This window comes from Arctopsyche grandis, chromosome 10 (genome assembly GCF_051622035.1).
Source record: "Arctopsyche grandis isolate Sample6627 chromosome 10, ASM5162203v2, whole genome shotgun sequence".
Taxonomy (NCBI): Eukaryota; Metazoa; Arthropoda; class Insecta; order Trichoptera; family Hydropsychidae; genus Arctopsyche; species Arctopsyche grandis.
Genome location: NC_135364.1, coordinates 397,773 through 406,452, shown reverse-complemented (window position 1 = coordinate 406,452; position 8,680 = coordinate 397,773).

The following is an 8,680-nucleotide window of genomic DNA, read 5'->3' as shown; positions in this document are numbered from 1 at the left end:
AATGGATGATATTTTAATTTCGGAGTCATTTTATTCAATTGAAAATATCGACGACTTTCCACATCTTTTTCGAAACATCTGCTAGTCTCGTACCACTCTCGTCGGTCCACATTCATTACATGTGTGTATATGACATATCTAACCTGTGCTAAAAAATATTTGGGTGTGAATTTAGTTTATAATCACAGGTGTAACTGTGTCCAAATTTTGTTGATTAAATGGACATGTGGTGTTATTATTATTTTTTTATTATTTATGTACGTGTACATATGTATTCTGTTTAATTTGTGGACACTGCAAGTGTGTTACGATTGTATTATACATTTTTTATTTTTATTTCTTATTTTTAACTTTTCGATTGTTTAACACGTAAAGTGTGCGTCTCGAAAAAAACTGAATAAAGTATAAAACATGTGCTATAGAAATTAAATTATTATATTATATAAACAATAGTAGACAGAAGAAATCGACAGGATTCTGTGTGAAAAATGTATGCGTGTTTGTAATAAATGTGTGTCTCCAAAACTGTTGTTATTCGATAAAGAAGTGTTTGAAAAAAATATTCATGCAATCAGTAATTCATATATGAAAATCTTAGTATGCCTACAATACTTTTTTTAATTAAATCGTGTAAACAAATATTATGTAATAGGCATATTTCGATTGTTTCAATCATTTTGCAAATCATTTTTGTTTCAAATAAAATCAATCCTCCAAAAGTTTGCGAATATTAAATTTCTGTTTTATTTTGTTAAGGCCTTCATTCTATTCCTAAACAAATTCAATGCGAAAAATATCTGCATATAATACTATATAGAACATATTATATTTTTGATTTTGAAAATAATTTATATCATAATTTGAAAACAATTAAAAAAAATTTAGGCATCCCCATGTTTTATAAATTAAACAATTATTATCACAAAAATACAGAAACAAAATTATATTAAAAAAACCTAAAACCTTGGACGGTTACATAATTTAAGCACAGTTTATCGTTATACTTTATAATTTATGGTTATTATTATTATTATTATTATTTGTTGTTAAAAGTCAAATTAATAAATGGAAAAAATATAATTTGAAATTTCGTTTTTTCGGTTGAATAATATGTAGATACATACATATGTATATCCCTATTAATCCTTCTTACACATTGATTTAAAAATCAACAATAAATTCAGCTCTGTGATACACCTCAAATGATATATACATATATTTCAGTTATACATATACATATACATATGTAAGGAAGCTATAAATTTGATTAATTGTATTATCAAGGCATTACATTAATTGGTATAATATTTTTCATTTCGACTTCACTGGAAAACAACAGTAAAACTCATAATGTCAACATCAAATTTATTTCTATGCAAAGTAAAATTTCAATACGGATCATTGAATTGCAACAAGTTTTCAAATAATTGGACTTTCGTTTTAAAAGAGATCGTCGCTTTTTTAGGACAACATACAAATATCATTTTCAATTACTGAAGATTATAAACAGTGGTAGACTTTCGATGGATGCTTTTCGCACAAAAAATGATTCACTATTGTCAATTTCTTAGAAAAGTCATGCTTTTTTGCTCTCTTGCTTTGAACAGTAATGGAGAGGTCTATTATTATATAAAAAAAATATCCGTCGAACGTCTAAGACTACCTGAAGGTGATTGCATGCAGACAAATTGACAGGCTAGCGATTTGGTTTTATAGAGACAAGAAACTTTTCAATATAAACCTAATATCTATATTACAGTGAAAGCATATTTTAAGTGAAAATATATTTTCACTGGTAAAATACATATTTTCACCAATTCAAGCAGTGAAAATGTATCAAACAATGAATCTACAACGTTTAACTCTATAAATTTAACCCTAAAAACTCAATCTTAAATTAATAGGGCCAACTCTTACTTAACCTAACCTATCCTAACCCTTAAATAATACCAACCCCAACAATCTAATCTTAAATGAATAAAACAAACCCTGAAAATGCAACTGGCTATGATTTCACCGAAACGTCAGTGAAAATATATGAATATATGCAATTGGGCAGGTGATCCTAGTTGTATTCGTCAAGGAAAATAAATATTTTTTGCATGTATGTAGATATGTCATAGGTAGGTTTAATATTCAACTACGATGTTTACTGATTTTATCAATATGAATCCAAAATTGATATGACACATTGTTGTTTTGTGCAGAAGAAGATATTCTCAGGAAAAGTCGATAAATTTGTCTGTCGTAGAATCTTTAACCAAATATGTATTCCACGAAAGACTAGTCTGCGAACAAATTTCTTCGTCGAACATATGTATGTGCATACAATGTACATACATATGTATGTATGCTCAGTAGCACTTGGACGCGTAGCACCTTTTTTACCTTGCACGTTTTTTTGTGGTTGCCATAAATTGGGGCGAAGTAGTTACCTAGAAAGGCACACCTCGAGTCGCGAAGTCCGTTAAGCGGGGTCCATGAATAAAGAATACGCTGTGCTCGGTGTCGTATAACTTACAAGACAAGGTTTTATTGAACGCGTCGACAATAAAACAATCGGTCGAAAAGTGGGGTCCCTGGCACCCGACGAATAACAAGTGACCGAATATTTCCACTTACTCCTAGGTATGTATGTATGTATGTATGTACACCTACATACATACATACATACATAGATAGGAAGGGGTCCTGGCTAATAAAATTCAGAGCGCGTCTCTCGCCAGGATACACTGCTAAACTTTCCTAATATAATAAAACCGGGAACGCCACTTAACTCCTCCTCTTCCTTTTCCTCTTCAAACAAATCCTCTTCTCCTTCGAGAAACAATTCCCATTTTTCGACTCGTTGTGCTATATGTATTCATTATTTTGTATGACCGAGTCATACTTTGGTTTTTTGAATGCTTCACTACATATTTTCAAACCAAATAATCTTTAAATGTGTCAAGTTCTTGAACAGATAAGCTCTTGATTAGCAATGAAGTATTTCAATGACAAATAATAATGAAATAAACATTTTGATCACATTAAGAACTAGTCATGAACATGTGGACTAGATTTTGCAATCCGAATATTCGAATATATTCGGTTTATTTTTAACTATTCGTTATTCGAATAATATTCGTGAAATTTTTTAATGAAATTGTAATAAAATATTTTACAAATTTAGAATTTTTTTAACATCAAACAATTTTATTTTAACTCAAAATGTGTAACGCAACAGTATATTGTGTAAAAACGTATTAGTCGTCGACTCGGGTCATTTTATCGCTTCAGTGCAGTGGATTCGTGGAATTTCACATTGAAAATCCTCGCTTTAGAAATTGAACTTATGTATTTTACGAAAGATAACTTATTGCAGCGTTTATTTGAAACGGAAACGAAAATATAGTCCGAAGCGGGAATGCAATTTTTATGGATAAGCAGAAATATTTCGTTTCATTTATGTTGTTTTGAACTTCATGTATTTTTTCTCAAATTAAATAAATTGATTGAACGCCCGTGCTCGTTATAAAATTACGTTTTACAAATTCCAAGATAATTCCAAATGGTTAAAAAAAGATTTCAAGTACTTGGATAACTTGAAAAAACGAACCGAAACTTTAGATATCCTTCTAAAAACTTCATTAACAATTAAGCCAACGTCAACTACTACTGAAAGAGTGTTCTCCACAGCAGGAATAACAAAAACAAAATTAAGGTTGAGATTAAATTTTGAAACATTGAACGCATTATTACTTTTAAAATATGTATTTTTAAAATTAAAATAAAGTTTGTGTATGACGATAAATTAAATTTTTCTTTTTAATGTACATATGAGGACCCCACTGATTTTAATTATTTTGAATTAATATTTCACATTGTTTTAAAACTATTTGAATATTCGAATATTCGAAGTCGAATAATTGGAAACTCTACAGTGTGGACTTATCGTCTGGTTAAAATAAGCCGTGATTTCAGTAAAAATATATCAAATCTTTAAATCAGCCGGATGATGGAACTGAAACTTTTCGCAATCATGCAAGCACGATACGATGTGCTTGGATTTATCACGGTGCATTTTAGAGTCGTTAACTCTACGATAGGGCTAATTTACACGAACGAGGTGGTGCCGTCGAAGAAAACTTGTAGAATCTGTGCAAAGTGAGCCTCGCCGCTTGTTTATTTATTTTATTTTATTTATTTTATTAATTGAAAAATCAACAGACAGGATGTACAGAGATAGGTATAAAAAACACAAAAAGTAAATAAATAATATATGTAACACCCGAGTCCAATAATAGATTTTTACAAAAATGAAAAAGATAAATATAAGGAAAACAAATTAAAAAGTAAAGAATAAAGGCATGACAAAATATGTAGTACATTGCATAATTAAACTATAGTATTAAAATAATTGGAAAAGGTTATAAGATAGAATATAAGAAGAAATTGAAATTTACAAATATAAAAAACAAATGAAAAAGGTAAATACAAAATAAACAAATGAAATGGAAAGGAATGAAAGCTATAATATGATTAAATAGCACATTACATAACTAAACTAAAGTATAAAAATAATGGAAATATTGGAAAAATAGAATAGAAGAAAAAATGAATCAATCGGTCAAGATTCTCTTGATGTTAGACCTGAATTGATGTAAGGAAATACCAAACAGATCAACCTCATTCAGCTCTCCGTTAAACATACGATAAACGCGCTGCAGATAAAAATATTTTTGGGAATTAGTATTGAAAGGATCAAGTGAAAAGAGTGCAACGCGTCTAGGGTATCGAACTGGGATTCTGAAATTAACCTTATTCAGTAAATCAGAACAATCAAGGAAACCATTTATGAGCTTAAAGAAGAATATAGCATCAGAATGTCGTCGCCTGACAGAAAGATTGTTAAAAGAAAGGATTTTTAAAATGTCGGAAACAGTAGAATGGGTATAGGTAGGAAAAAGGTAGCGTAAGGATTTAATAAATTTAAGTTGAACTTTCTCAATACAATTAATATGGGATAAATAAAAAGGTGACCAGATAATTGAGGCAAATTCAAGGTGAGACCTTACAAAGGAAAAATAAAGTAATTTTAGTACATAAGGATCATTAAAGGGTTTTGTTGAGCGGAGTAGGAATCCAAGAGATTTAAATGCTTTGTTGGTAATAAAAGAAATATGTTCAGAGAAATCTAGTTTATTATTGAGTATTACACCAAGATCCTTAATAGAAGATGACGTGTTAAGGATTGAATGATTTAATTGATATTGATTAGTAATAATTGACTTATTTCTAGTGAAATTTAAAATAGAGCATTTTTCTAGATTAATAAAAAGATCATTATTTAAACAATATATAGAGAATCTATCTAGATCTTCTTGTATCTTATGACAATCGTCTATGGTGTATATAGGTTTGTAAATTTTTAAATCATCAGCGTAAAGAAGTATAAAGGAATGTTTGAAGATGTATGAGATATCATTAATATAGAGTAAAAAGAATAAGGGACCTAAATGCGACCCTTGTGGGACACCGGAAGGAATATGTCTAAGTGATGATCTAAAACCATTGAGAATTATGATTTGGTGACGATTTAGTATATACGAAGAGATCCAACGAAATAAATTTCCTCGGATTCCGAGGGACCAAAGTTTATTGAGTAAAAGGTTGTGATTGATTTTATCAAAAGCTTTAGAGAAATCCGTATAAACGACGTCTATTTGGATTCGTTTGTCCATATAAGATGTGAGAGTACTAGTGAAATTAAGCAGGTTAGTCTCTACCGATCTCCCCTTAAAAAAACCATGTTGTTCAGGTATAATGTAGTTTTTGAAATTGGAGAAAAGGAAATTATAGATAATTTTTTCAAAGATTTTACTAATGACAGATAGTTTAGATATAGGACGGTAATTCTCAATAAGATTCTTATCACCTTTTTTAAAAATAGGGGTGATGTAAGATAATTTCCAATAGTCAGGAAATTTACCGTTCGACATAGAAAGATTGAAAAGGATTGTTATGGGAAGAGATAATGGGACAGCACATTTAACAAGGAAAAAAGAAGGCAAACCATCACAACCCGCACCAAGATTAACATTGAGAGAGTTGATGTGACTGAGTACAGTAGATAAGTCAAAATGAAAAGTAGATAAGTTACAAGAAGAAGTATCTGTATTAGAGATAGAAAGGTTAATGGTAGAATCACTATTGAAAGTGGAGTCAAAATAGTCAGCAAAAATGGTACAGATTTAGTAGCAATAACGTGTAACAAATACTTTTATTAGGGCCGTTCCCATATAAGCCGTTTGATTTATGCTCGAAATGACTGGTTCTAGGTAATAAATTTAATGGAACCCTTTTTTCTCCCGCTCGTAAAATGATTAGGCCATAAAATAAAATACGGCCGGGGCCCCGTTTATGGACGGAGACAAATCAATTATACGATATATATGTATGTATGTATGTATGTATGGATAATACCAAACTCCCCCTAATAAAATGCACATATACTCAATACAATGGGAAATAGCCACACCACGTATATATGTAGACTTGTACAATCGTCTTTCTATACCTGTCAGTTTTATGGCGTGGCCGTATTAAAATATGTATACACACACATTGTGTATGCGGTAAATCAAAAGCTTTCGTGTGACTTTGATCGACCAACTTAGTACAATGTGGGATAAGTTGAGCTCAAGTTTCGTTTATGGGTAATAAATAGTCGAGTCGTAATTAGGTACAGTAAAATAATATAACTTTTGCTTTTTTTCCTTTGAAAAGATTTTTTCATTTTGTTCTTATCATTTTATGCTTCAGGTTATATATGTATGTATATCATTAGTGATGTGCGGTTGTTCTAGACAACCATCTCGTTCCCCGACGAAAGGGTCTCTCAAACTGTCTTCTTTGGGAGGGGGTGGTAGCCTCATGTAGAGGGCTTTATTGATTGACTTAACTGACTTCTAAAGTGGTCGTAATGATATCATTATAAATATTACCCCTATTCATTTCCCACTGCCTTTTTACAAGGTATGCTAACATTCGATTGGAATCCCTATACCCGAGAGAATTTAGAGTGCAAGGAAGACCACATGGGAGATGGGTGGATGCAATCAGAAAAATGTGTGGAATGAGATAGATGAGAAATTAAGAGTTGCTCAAACCAGAGACGGATCGAAGCGTGTTTGAGAGGCCTTCATCCAGCAGTAGACGGCGAATGGCTGTGAATGATGATGATATTGTTTTAGCACACTTTTTATGTAACAATTGTTTTACCAATTGCATCAGAACTGATACATATGCATGTGATTAGATCAAATAAATTGATCGATATGATGAATAGATATTTGAAATACAAAAAAATATATAAAATAGCAAGGTAAATAGATATATTTTTAAGTAACATCTCGGAAGGCAAATTTCAAACTAATCTATTCGTTCTTAAATTAATGTTTATTTAACTAAAATAGTCTTCAAACTTGACCCCATTTTTACAAACCTCCTTTACGTTTCAATTGCGATTACAATTCAGGAAAAAATTTGCCTCTTATCCGATCGTTTTCATACTTTGCCATATTGCTCATTTTGGTCATCAATATAAATAAATGGATCCTCCACCATTACGATAGAGATAAAATATCGTTTAAGACGCGTTTGAAGTTTGCAAATTTAAAATCTGGGTGACGTCTATGTAGTCTTTAGTTTTATACATAGACGGCGGTAGTAAAATAAAATTATTGGTATTTTTTTTCAAAATAATTATTTATATATCTTAATATTATATACAAAACTAGAAAACAGGTTTGTTTTTAAGAAACTTTTTTTTACAAGGCTATTTTTTATATACCTTAACACCTTTTAAATATATTTAATTTAATATTTATATTTAATTGTTTTTACTAACCTCTTCTTTGTTCGGAATCGATTTTGTCGTGTGACGAAGTTTGGATTCTTATCCGATCGTTTTCAAACTTTTAGCCATTTTGCTCGGTTTGGTCATCAATATAAGTGGAAATGAATATGGTTCAGGGAAGTCAAGCTTTCTCTTCGTTTTTTTACACTACATATATAATTATTTGAATTTGGCATAAAATTTTATGATTGATTGATCGATGGCCTTTGCTGTGACTTAATTACATAACCGATATTTTAAAACTTCTATCCTTCTACAATCTTTCTGTTAGGTGACGACTCACTGATGCTACATTCCTTTTTATTACTAGCCTCTTCTTACTTTACTTATGATTTTATCGTCTGAAATTTGGGTTCTTATCCGATCATTTTCAAACTTTGCCATTTTGCTCGGTTTGGTCATCAATAGATGTGGAAATGTCGTCCGCCATTACGATGGTGAAAAATAATCGTAATAGACACGTTTGAAAATACTGCATCTTCGTTCACGGTGACGTCTATCGTCCACACTGTCGCATTTTTCCACACTGATCGTTTTTACCCTTTTCGCCCTTTTACCCTCTCGCTATGGCAGATTGAGCACTTTGATATACTCATGATCAAAGTTTACGGAGAGAATTGGTGATTTCTCAATTAGGTTTCTTTGCATATATAAATTTATTTTAGCTTACATTCATTTGGAAAATTCAAAGTTTTCTATTGTATGTACGAATCGCTTTCTAATACAATTTAAACACATTTAAATTCCTCGTCTCGGAGCTAAAGAGATCCGAAATACTAA